The 12337-nt window shown below is 43.5% G+C and overlaps 1 long non-coding RNA gene across 1 annotated transcript in view; it reads left to right on the plus strand.

Moving 5' to 3' along the window:
- Positions 1-12337, plus strand: part of LOC147465722 (uncharacterized) — a 153439-nt gene that overhangs the window by 59236 nt on the left and 81866 nt on the right. The window lies entirely within an intron of this gene.

Genomic DNA, 12337 nt, shown 5'->3' on the forward strand with positions numbered 1-12337 from the left:
CAAATCATGTGGGTTCAACAGTAGGGATTATTTTATTCTATATTTTCTCACATTTTTTCACATAAAAAAGGGTCTTGAAAAAATGATATCGAAAAAAAAATTTAGATTGAATAGGAAAAGGGTCCCTTTTATTGGTGGAAAATTCTCAAGTGGTTTTATAAATAGTCCTTGAATGCATGCAATACATATGTTTTACATATAGTGACCCCTCCTCCCCCTCAAAGTTATTTTGAGTCTAATTGTAGATTAGTTGTGAAGATCCAACTCATTCCATTTTGTGATCACGGTGGTGATCTAAATCTCTTGAGAGAACTAGTCTCCCAAGTTACAAATGAGAGCTAGTCAGCTATTCACAATGTCTGTACGAAACCCAACACAAGTAAGGAGAGTCCCTAGAGTGCTCATTGAAAAGGAGAATTACATCAATACCACTGTGGAAGGATCAAAGAAAATATTTGATGATATTTAGCTATTCTCTTAGGGTGACAAGATAGAAGCAGAACTAGGCATCAGAGACACTAAATCCACAATTGAGCTTTGAGACAATCTCAGTATTCAATGAAAAAGGCATGTAGTTTAAGAGGCACTCTCATTCACACAATACTCAAAATTCTTCCAATAAGAGCAAAGTGAAGGTTTCTACTAATGCCAATGATTCAAGGAGGCACAAGCATATACATTCGGAATCAATGACAAAACCTCACAAGGGAAAATATCTTGAAATAGTGACATAAAAAAATAGCTAATTACCTTGTCAAACCTAGACGTCGAGAGACAAGAACTAATTTCCATGACAAACCTAGACATTGAGAGAAATCCAATGACCGGAAGATAGCATCCCCAACATTCAGAGGTAGTCGGAAGGATGATCCAAATGTCCATTTCCAAGCCTTCAAATAGTATGCTGACCTCAATCATATCAGCAAAGAAGATTGGGTAGAGTACTTCCCTCAAACAATGAAAGATGCAACCAAAAAAAGGTACTATCATTATCTAGCATGTAAACTAATAAACTACCTTAGGGGGGTCACTATGTATAAATTGTGTATATCTCGTGCGTGCAAGGACTATTTTTTAAACTCCTTATTTGTGAGTTTTTGACTAATAAAATACACCATTTTCCTATTCAATATGTATTTTTTTTCGCAATTACATTATACAGTACCCTTCTGTATGTAAAAATGTGAGAAAAATTAAATTTAATAATGCCTTCTATTGCACTCACGTGATAGTCACATAATTATTAAGTGACCCCCTCCCTAAGGAAATTACAATAAGCTGAAGAAATCCTTTATCTTGGAGTACATCAATAGAGGTGATGAAAACATCCTCTATGAGTTAGACAAAATATAGTAGGACAGACTGTCAGTAAGGAGCTATTTCGAGAAAATTAAGGAGCTCATTAGACAGTATGAAACCGGCCTGTTAACTCCAAAAAGGGCGGTAGACTTTACTTTAAACCTTGATTTAGCTTTCACCCATTATTAGTCGTCTATTCTACCTGTACTTTCAAGACACAACAAAGGGGAGAGGGATACAGGCTGCTAGATTGCACCTGTATGAGTAGACCGGCACCAGATTGGCCCCTAACTTAGGCGCCCCTTTCAATATTTATTTATTGTTTAAAAGAGGGAATAAACGTTGTGGTTCCCTACAAGCTGCCCCGCACAAGCTTGGCTGAATTTCAACTGTTCCGGCCCGACTTCGGCAGCATAACTATACTAGGACCCTTCACAGTCAGTATTTCCACGCATTGAATGAGTTTCCCGACGCATATGGGCACTTTGCAAAACCTGGTGAGAATCTGCAGCACACTGAATTCTCTGTTTTTAGCCCTGAAAATGCGCCAGATCACCTACACAGCGGTCCCCTCGCATCCCCGAACCTCCTGGGGGTATTAGGGACCGTTTAGGGCCAAAACCCTAAACCTGCAAAAATACACAGCAGGCTGTAATTTACTATTTCGAGCTCCGTTTCGCATGTTGGTCGCATCCGTAGCAAGTCCTCGAGCTCCCGCACCTGTAGGGCTACTTGCCTTTTGAATCGGACGAGATTTCTGGTGTGAAACCTCTCCGAATTCACTTGTACCTACGGGGGATTAGCCGCTAGCTAATCCAGTACCTGTGCAAGAGGCTCTTGCCTCGGCAATCGTGCATGAACCCACACAACTGTACATTGGTCAATTGAAAAGCCCACTAGAGGGGCATAACATACTGCCATAGAGGAGAGAGAGGGTAGTGCGTAGCGTGCAGGGCATCACTCCTGGCACCGCACTGTATATAAGAGGGAAAGGAAGCACTCCATAGCTCTTAACCTGTGACAAAATCTGAAAATGAGCCTCTCCCAGCTTAAAATTCAGCGCCACCTCTTGTTGCATGAGGAAAGTGCAACAAAAGGTGCCACTTGGCACATTGCAAGCATTTTCCTATTTCGGGGTTGCTGCCGAAAAATCTCCCAACCGGTTGCCCAGTTGACTTCACGGCAGCAGAGTAAGAAAATGTTCTCCTTGTCATTCCGGAGGTAATGACGCAAACACATTTTCAGGTCCCAAAATAGTAGTTCCCTAAATTTTAGGAGATGCTGCCATTGTATCTTTCTAGGTCATCCGACCCCCCTTTGTACACTACAGCCATACCCAAAACTGAAATGTAGCCTCTGTAGCAAAGGATTCCACTTTGGCTAGTCAATGACCCCACTTTTGCTAACCATAGTCTTTGTCCAACCTTAGTGCTCTCTTGCCCTCAGGCCTGGACTCCCTCTTGACAGTTCCACACTAGCTATGCAATGCAGGGCAGTTAGATTTCCCGAGGGGTGTTTCCAAAAAGTGAAAGTAAATAAATAATAAGAAAGAAATCAACAAAAAGGATAGATAGTTGTCACACGCTGGTGACATACCCCCCTCTTGAAATCTCAAACGTCCTCGTTTGCATCTATGTCGTACATGCTCACAGTCAACACTAATGTATTCAACACCTGTCGACACATGTACGACACATACATGCTCATTGTCAACCCTCGTGTATTCAACACCTCGTCGACACATGTATTGCCTGCATGTGAACCCTGTCCCAATGACATAGTGGGAGCTTCGCACTCTGCCATTGCTTTGAGTCACTAACTTTCCAATGACAAAATGGTAGCTACATATTTTTCCACTGTCTTATAGTACACGTTGGGCTCAGTAACACTTTCGAGCATACCCAACCGGCAGTTCAAGAATGCAGTTACACATGTACCCTTTAATAGAAGCAATTAATGTATCCTTGACAAACTGACAAGAAATACTCACTTCTATAGCACTAACCATACTTTTGGACATTCCATAAGAGAAATTGCCAAACTGACAATCTGTACAGCTCTAACATTCATGTAACAGGTATTTCATTTGAGCTCACTTTAAATACCATGTACATCATTTGTTTCAGAAGCCATTGTCACACTGACAATCCATGTAGCTTTGAAACTCAAGGGGTCAAGGCAGGTTGCAAATCGAAGGCTTCAAGGTAAAGTGATAACACAGTTGGTGACTTTGCAAGTTCACCTTCTTCCATCCACTTAGCATCCATTGGTGGATAGTTTCTGAACTTTACCAAGTAACGCCTAGCAACCTTGCCTTTCACTTTTCTTTCCTTATGTGCCAAAATCTGTTCCGGGACCAAGATCTCGTCAAGTTCCTCGACTGTCGGCTGGTCTTCAGCTGGCATATCCTCTGGCATATCACCCACATAGGGTCTCAGAAGACTCACATGAAACGCATTGTGAATCTTTCAGCTGTCAGGCAATTTTAGCCTATATGCAACATCACTGATTATGTCGCACACTTGAAAAGGCCCATAGTAAGGCATGCTGAGCTTTGGAAACAGTCTTTCCTTGCCCTTCATTTTCTTTAACCTTGCCTTTTCAAAGCGTAAAAGAACCCAATCACCAAGTGAATACACCACTTCACGACGGTGACGATGAGTTGCTTTCTTTTGGTTTGCCTGAGTCTTTTCTAAGGCCACTTTGACCTTCTTGTACATTTCATCCATGTCCTGAACATACTTATCTGCTTCAAATATCTTGTCCTTTGTATGCAGTATGGGAGGAACTTTTTTGCCACCTTCAACTAGCACAACATAAACTTTGTAGAAAGCATTGACTATCCCAAGCCTCAGTCCCAAGGCCTCAAACACCTTCGAAGGTGGAGGGAGCTAGCGGGGAATGAGGATAGGGAAGAGGAAGAAGAAATATTCCATTAGAAAAAGAAATAATTCCTCACTTATCATCACTCTTCTTGCTAGCATGCATAATAGCATAGTAATGAAGATGGAGAAGATGGAAAGCTTAAGCATTGAAGCATGGCTCTTGGTTGGATTTGCATTCCATAGCCAAGAGTGTTGGTGTAGGTTCTCACTTCTCACAAGCTTGGAGAAGGAGGTGGAGTTCCTCAACTTTCACCAAGTGAGAATGCCCTTCCAAATGAGTGTGTGTGTGGAGTATATCGCCCTAGCACCCCCCCTCCTTGCTTTGGGCGAGTGGTAGCTTTTCCACATGCTTCAATCTCATTGGACCCCTCTCCCGCTAGCCAATCACATGCAGCATGCAGTCAAGTACATGGGTAGTGTTTTGACAAGTGTCCTCCTTACCTCTGAGAGAGAGAGAGAGAGAGAGAGAGAGAGAGAGAGAGAGAGAGAGAGAGAGCTTGAATATATCTAGATATTTGTTGGATGGAAGGAGAAGCTCATTGGACCCCTCTTTAGCCCAACCAATAGCATTCAAGCACCTTATGTGGTTAAGCTTAGCGAGAGTCTGACATGTGTCCCATGTGCCCTTTTAGAAAAGGGGTGCCCCTTGGGTGAGTGGAATGTTAGGTCAAAGATTCCCTTAACTTTGGGAATTTTATGCGTAGGAAGCTTCTCAAGCAACTTCCTCATTAAGTGTGTAGGGTCTCTTTTTGACTCAAGCATCTTACCTCCCATGCATAGGAAGCTTCTCAAGCAACTTCCTCATTAAGTGTGTAGGGTCTCTTTTTGACTCAAGCATCTTACCCCCCATGCATAGGAAGATTCTCAAAGAACTTCCTCATTAAGTATGACAAGTACCTCAAGTATCTTAGTCATCAAGCATGACAAGCACCTTAGGTGGATTTCCTACCTCAAGGCAAGTTTAGGTCGGGTTTCCACCTCAAGCACAACCCTTGCTTGCTTAAGGTCAACGACAAGTTTAGGTCGGGTTCCCACCTCAAGCTCAGCCCTAGCTTGCTTAAAGTCAAAGGACTTTTAACACTAACCATTGGAGGTCTTTAATGAAGTCAACCTTAAGGTCTTTTCTGCTCCAGTAGATGCACATTGCTCTTTGATAGACTACCTCCTTTTGGACCCTTATTGAGATGTAACCATCTCTCCGAGGGCTTCCACCATCAAAGCTCCAAAAGAGGATGCTCATTACAAAGAATCATCACTTTCCTATGCTTGGGGAAAGGTAAGGGAGCATGATCCCTTCATCTTGTTTGACCATGGCTGTCATAAAATGTAATATCTAACTTTACCAAATGATTTTCTCATATTAAACTGATCATTTAATGTGGGAGAATAAACAGAAACAAGAGTTAGAATAGAGACATGTGCTTCTAGACCTTTCTCAACACGGGACCAAAAGGAGAGATGGTTTCTTCTCAATAGGGGTCCAAAAGGAGATGGTTACAAAGAGAAATATGCAACAAGTGCTTCTAGACTTACCTCACCAGTTGATGAATGCACTGTATTATTGTATGCATACTCCACCAATGGCAAATACTGCTCCCACTTTCCTTTATGTCCTGACACATAGCACTTCAACATATCTAGGACAATAGAATTTGCCTCTTCTGACTGCCCATCTGTTTGAGGATGAAATGATGAAGAGAATTTGAGCGTTGTGCCCATATTCTCAAACAAGCCTCTCCAGAACAAACTTGTCATGCGTGGATCACGATCGCTAACAATCAACTGTGGCATGCCATGATACTTGAAAATATTGATCATAAACAAGCGTGCCATCTGATTTGGTTTTATCTTCTTCCTAACAAGGATAAAATGAGCCTGTTTGTTGAATCTGCAAATAATGGTCCAAATACCATCGTTTCCTGTCTGCGTTCTAGGAAGATCAAAGATAAAATCCATATCAATACTTTCCCATGGTTTATCTGGAATAGGTAGTGGTTGCAATAACCCTGGTGCCTTTTGCCTGTCAAACTTGACCTTCTGGCAAATTAGGCATTCTCACACAAAGGCATCCACATCCCTTCTCAATGTAGGCCAATAGAAGAATGTCTCAACCACTTTAACTGTAGCATCGATACCACTATGCCCTGCATACGGTGGGACATGACTCTCTTCTATAACTTTGCATCGCAATGGCTTTGTGACACACAATCTGCCATGCATCATCATGAACCCATCTTTGAGAAGATAGTGTTCATGACGTTGTCCATCCATTAGCTGCTCGAAGACCCTTGCAAAATCTTCATCATTTGCATACTGTTCTCTCATATCATCAAGTTCATGATGATAAGGAATTGACACAGCTGAAATTTGTGGCTTCCTTGACAAGGCATCAGCCACAACGTTCTTCTTGCCTTCCACATGCACAATCTGAAAATGGAACATGGACAAGATATTTGCCCATCGCATATGCTACTCAGATAACTTTGTCTGTGTCAAGAAGTATCGCAAGGTCTGATGGTCCGTTTGGACAACAAAGTCTGCACCTAGCAGGTAGTGTTTCCAACTTAAGAGCGCATGAATCACAGCAAGTAACTCTTTCTCATAGACCTGCATGGTCATCTCTAGCCCTTGCAAGATTTTGCTCTCATAGGCTACTACCCTGCCATCTTGCATTAGCACTGCACCAATGCTACTACCGCAGGTGTCACACTGGACCACAAATGACTTCCTAAGATCTGGCAACACAATGACTGGATCTGAAGTCATCTTTTCCTTTAAGAGATTAAATGCTGAAATCTATTTCTGTGTCCATCTAAAGGTGACTGCCTTCTTTTGAAGAGCATGTAAAGGTGAAGCAATCTCAGCGAAATTTCGGATAAACCTTCTGTAATAGGAGCATAGTCCAAAGAAACTTCGGACATCGTGCACCGTCTTCAAATCTGGCCATGACTTGATCGCTTCAACTTTTGCAGGATCCATTCTGACACCATCCTTTGAGACAATGTGTCCCAGAAAGTGGATCTCTTCCAGAAAAAACTCACTTTTCTTTGCATTGATGAGCAACCTATGAATGTGTAGCTCTTTGAACACAATGGCCAAGTGATGCATTGCTCCTCTTCATTCTTTGAGTAGACTATCATGTCATCAAAGAATGTACCAGCAAACTGCTAGTGTGGACGGAAAATTCTGTCCATCATCCTATTGAATGTAGCAGAAGCATTTGTGAGACAAAAGGGCATGACGAAAAATTCGTAAAATCCAAACGTCGTTCTAAAAGCAGTCTTGTGCACATCCTCTGATCTAATGCGGATCTGATGGTACCCACTCTTTAGATCTATCCTGCCAAACATAGCTGCTCCTTCTAATTTGTCTAGAATATCATCAATTCTAGGTATAGGGAACCTATTTTTGATGGTATTCTTGTTCAGTGCACAGTAGTCGATGCACATACGCCATGAGCCATCCTTTTTCTGCACCAACAACACTGGAGAACAGAATGGAGATGAACTGGGCTGAATCAGCCCCTTTTCTAACAGCTCTTGTACTTGGCCCATTATCTCTTTTTCTGAGCCGCACTAACCCTATACGGAGGCTTATTTGGTGGGCTACTGCCTGGCACCAACTCTATCGCATGATCCTCGGGTCTCTCTGGTGGTAATTGAGACGATAATGAATCGAAAAAACAGTCACTATACTGTTGTAAAGAAATTGACCTTTCTTTATCTAGCACATATAAATTTGATTCATCACAATCTGACACTTCACGTGCAAAAACCAAGTATGCAGAAAGATGCTTTTTCATTACAGAAGTAATAGCAGAAGCCGATACAGTGGGAATAGACTCCCCTTTGATCCCTGACCTTTCCCCATGCTCTGCAAAGCTCACTTGCATCTGAATTTGGCTTGTCGCCCACCATATCTGACACTAGACCAGCCATGGGCTTCTTCCCTTTCCTGTCCTCCTTGTCTTCAGAATCAGCTGGCCTTTTCTTTGTAGGACAGTTGTAAGCAATGTGGACAGGCTGCTCACAGATAAAGCATTTGTTCTCTGACCTTAGGACCTTCTTTTGCTCTTCCGACTTGCAAGGAAAACGTCTTTTCCATTTCTTCGCTGGTCCCTTTTCTGATTCAGCCGTAGCTTTGTCTTTCCCTGCATTGGCTGGATCCTGAGTCACTTTAGGAACCTCCTTGGGAACATACTTCTTTGCTGAATTTTTCTTGGCTGATTCTTCCTTGACGCCAGTATTGAATTCACAATCTTCTCCCTTCAACAAACCATTGCCAGTATTTGCTACCTCGATGAGCTGCGTCAAAGTAGTGACTTTGGTCTTCGTGCAGTACTTTCTCAATCCTTTGGGTAGGCCACAACAATATTTTTCAATGTGTTGTGTCAATGGCACAAACCTATAGGAAGTTACTGGAAGTAGAGCTTTCCAAAACTTCCGATTGTAATCATCCAGATTCTTGCAAGTGGAAGCATTAAGCTGGTGCCATTCTGTCATGACATCTGCTTCAAAGTCATCAGATAACCATGTTGCTGCAAAAATTTGCTTGAAGTAAATCCATGTGGATGGAGCTTGCCCTTACAGCAATAAAGTTTTCCACCATTGTCCCGCATTCCCTGTCAAGAAATTGGCTGCCTTGCGGACCTTTGAAGCCTCTGTAAAGTTTTCCCCTGCTTAGGCCTTGTCAAACTGCTGGAGGAATGAGAGAGCCTTCTTCCTGTCATCAAACCCTGTAAAGGTCGTGAAAGTCACACCTTTGCCACCTTGTTTGTACGAAGTTGGCCTCTCCTGTGGCGTCAAATTGTCATATGGAAGTGACTGAAACATGGGAACACTGTTAGGGTTCATTTGTGTTCCTTGACTGCTATTAAGTTGACCTGGAAATGCCATATTTGGCTACTGATTTGTAATTCCAGCGATACCAAAATTTGCCTGTGGCATCCCAAATTGGCCCTGAGTGCTCTGAAACCCTGGTAGCATGCTCGTGACACCATACATGGGGTTAGGCATCATCGTTTGAGCACCCCCAAACACTGATTTCCAGGTGAATGACCAGCCATGCTCTGGAATACCGATCCACCTCCAAAATAGCCAGGGTGTACTGAAGGTGGTGGGAAGACTTGTTGCATAGCCTGTAGGTTGCTTCCCTGCCCATTAGAACCAGCTATAGGCTGCTGAAAGGTGGCGGGCTAAACTGGTACAGCTTGAAAGACTGGCATCTCAGCCACCTGTTCTTGCACCTTAGGCATAGGTTGTGGAGACTGCGTGTTCTCCGTCAAGTGTACAGGTGTTTCCATTGACTGTGTAGTATGAATCACCTGTGCTTAAGCCTTAACAGGCTTGTGAATACGATCCAGTGACCCAACTTGTTGAGACGGAAGAGGAGGTTGTAGAAAGGATAAAAACCTTGGGTTCTGCATTACTTGTGTGAACATAGCCACAACAATAGCCAACTGGGTCCTGAATATATCATCATCCGTCTATGGTGGTCTTGAAGACTCGCCCAGTTCATGTGTCTGTTGACCCTGTGAAGAGGAAACCTCTTAAGTCACATCATCTGGTTTGTCAGCCATAATTGCAATTCCCTGTGTCTGGTCTATGATCACCTGTGTCTTCAAGCCCAACCTGACCAAGGCTCACCTCTATGAGAAAAAGTGATTTAATCCCGTCGATGGAACCATGAAACCAGCCTGTTAACTCCAAAAAGGCCGGTAGACTTTACTTCAAACCTTGATTAGCTTTCACCCATTATTAGTCGTCTATTCTACCTGTACTTTCAAGACGCAACAAAGGGGAGAGGGATATCGGCTGCTCGATTGCACCTGTATGAGTAGACCGACACCAGATTGGCCCCTAACTTAGGCGCCCCTTTCGGTAATTCTTTATTGTTTAAAAGAGGGAATAAACTCTGTGGTTCCCTACAAGCTGCCCCGCACAAGCTTGGCTGAATTTCAACTGTTCCGGTCCGATTTCGGAAGCATAACTGTACTAGGACCCTTCATAGTCAGTATTCCCACGCATTGAATGACTTTCCCGACACATACGGGCACTTTGCAAAACCTGGTGAGAATCTACAGCACGTTGAATTCTCTGTTTTTAGCCCCGAAAATGTGCTAGATCACCTGCACAGCGGTCCCCTTGCGTCCCCGAACCAGGGGGTATTAGGGACCGTTTAGGGCGAAAACCCTAAACCTCGCGTCCGCGAACCTCCATGGGTATTAGGGAAGTCCTTGAGCTCCCGCACCTGTAGGGCTACTTACCCTTTGAATTTGACTAGATTTCTGGTGTGAAGCCTCTCCGAATTCACCTGTACCTGCGGGGGATTAGCCGCTAGGTAATCCAGTACTTGTGCAAGAGGCTCTTGCCTCGGCAATCGCGCATGATCCCACAACACTGTACATTGGTCAATTGAAAAGCCCACTAGAGGGGCATAACATACTGCCATAGAGGAGAGAGAGGGCAATGTGTAGCGTGCAGGGTATCACTCCTACCGCACTCTACATAAGTGGGAAAGCAAGCACTCCATAGCTCTTAACCTGTGACAAAATCTGAAAATGAGCCTCTCCCAACTTAAAATTCAGCGCCATCTCTTGTTGCATGAGGAAAGTGCACCAGAAGGTGCCACTTGGCACATTTACAAGCATTTTCCCGTTTTGGGGTTGCCGCTTTAAAATATCCCAACCGGTTGCCCAGTTGACTTCACGGCGGCAGAGTAAGAAAATGTTCTCCTTGTCATTCCGGAGGTTATGACGCACACATTTTCAGGTCCCAAAATAGCAGTCCCCTAAATTTTAGGAGATGCTGCCATTGTATCTTTCTAGGTCATCTGACCCCCCTTTGTACACTACAGCCATACCACAAACTGAAATGTAGCCTCTGTAGCAAAGGATTCCACTTTGGCTCATCAATGACCCCACTTTTGCTAACCATAGTCTTTGTCCAACCTTAGTGCTCTCTTGCCCTCAGGCCTGGACTCCCTCTGGACAGTTCTAGGTATAGGAAACCTATTCTTGATGGTATTCTTGTTCAGTGCACGGTAGTCGATGCACATACGCCATGAGCTATCCTTTTTCTGCACCAACAACAGTTGAGAACAGAATGGAGATGAACTGGGCTGAATCAGCCCCTTTTCTAACAGCTCCTGTACTTGGCCCATTATCTCTTTCTACTGAGCCGCATTAACCCTGTACGGAGGCTTATTTGGTGGGCTACTGCCTGGCACCAAATCTATCGCATGGTCCTCGGGTCTCTCTGGTGGTAATTGAGACGGTAATGAATCGGAAAAACAGTCACTATACTGTTGTAAATAAATTGACCTTTCTTTATCTAGCACAGATAAATTTGATTCATCACAATCTGACACTTCACGTGCAAAAACCAAGTACGCAGAAAGATGCTTTTTCATTACAGAAGTAATAGCAGAAGCCGATACAGTGGGAATAGACTCCCCTTTGATCCCTGACCTTTCCCCATGCTTTGCAAAGCTCACTTGCATCTGAATTTGGCTTGTCGCCCACTATATCTGGCACTAGACCAGCCATGGGCTTCTTCCCTTTCCTGTCCTCCTCGTCTTCAGAATCAGCTGGCCTTTTCTTTGTAGGACAATTGTAAGCAATGTGGCCAGGCTGCTCACAGATAAAGCATTTTCTCTGACCTTAGGACCTTCTTTTGCTCTTCCGACTTGCAAGGAAAACGCCTTTTCCATTTCTTCGCTGGTCCCTTTTCTGATTCAGCCGTAGCTTTGTCTTTCCCTGCGTTGGCTGGCTCCTGAGTCACTTTAGGAACCTCCTTGGGAACATACTTCTTTGTTGAATTTTTCTTGGCTGCTTCTTCCTTGACGCCAGTATTGAATTCACAATCTTCTCCCTTTAGCAAACCATTGCCAGTGTTTGCTACCTCGATGAGCTGCGTCAAAGTAGTGACTTTGGTCTTCGTGCAGTACTTTCTCAATCCTTTGGGTAGGCCACAACAATATTTTTCAATGTGTTGTGTCAATGGCACAAACCTATAGGAAGTTACTGGAAGTAGAGCTTTCCAAAACTTCCGATTGTAATCATCCAGATTCTTGCAAGTGGAAGCATTAAGCTGGTGCCATTCTGTCATGACATCTGCTTCAAAGTCATCAGATAACCATGTTGCTGCAAAAAT

Source organism: Adiantum capillus-veneris, chromosome 1 (assembly GCF_014529385.1).
Source record: "Adiantum capillus-veneris isolate H3 chromosome 1, ASM1452938v2, whole genome shotgun sequence".
Taxonomy (NCBI): Eukaryota; Viridiplantae; Streptophyta; class Polypodiopsida; order Polypodiales; family Pteridaceae; genus Adiantum; species Adiantum capillus-veneris.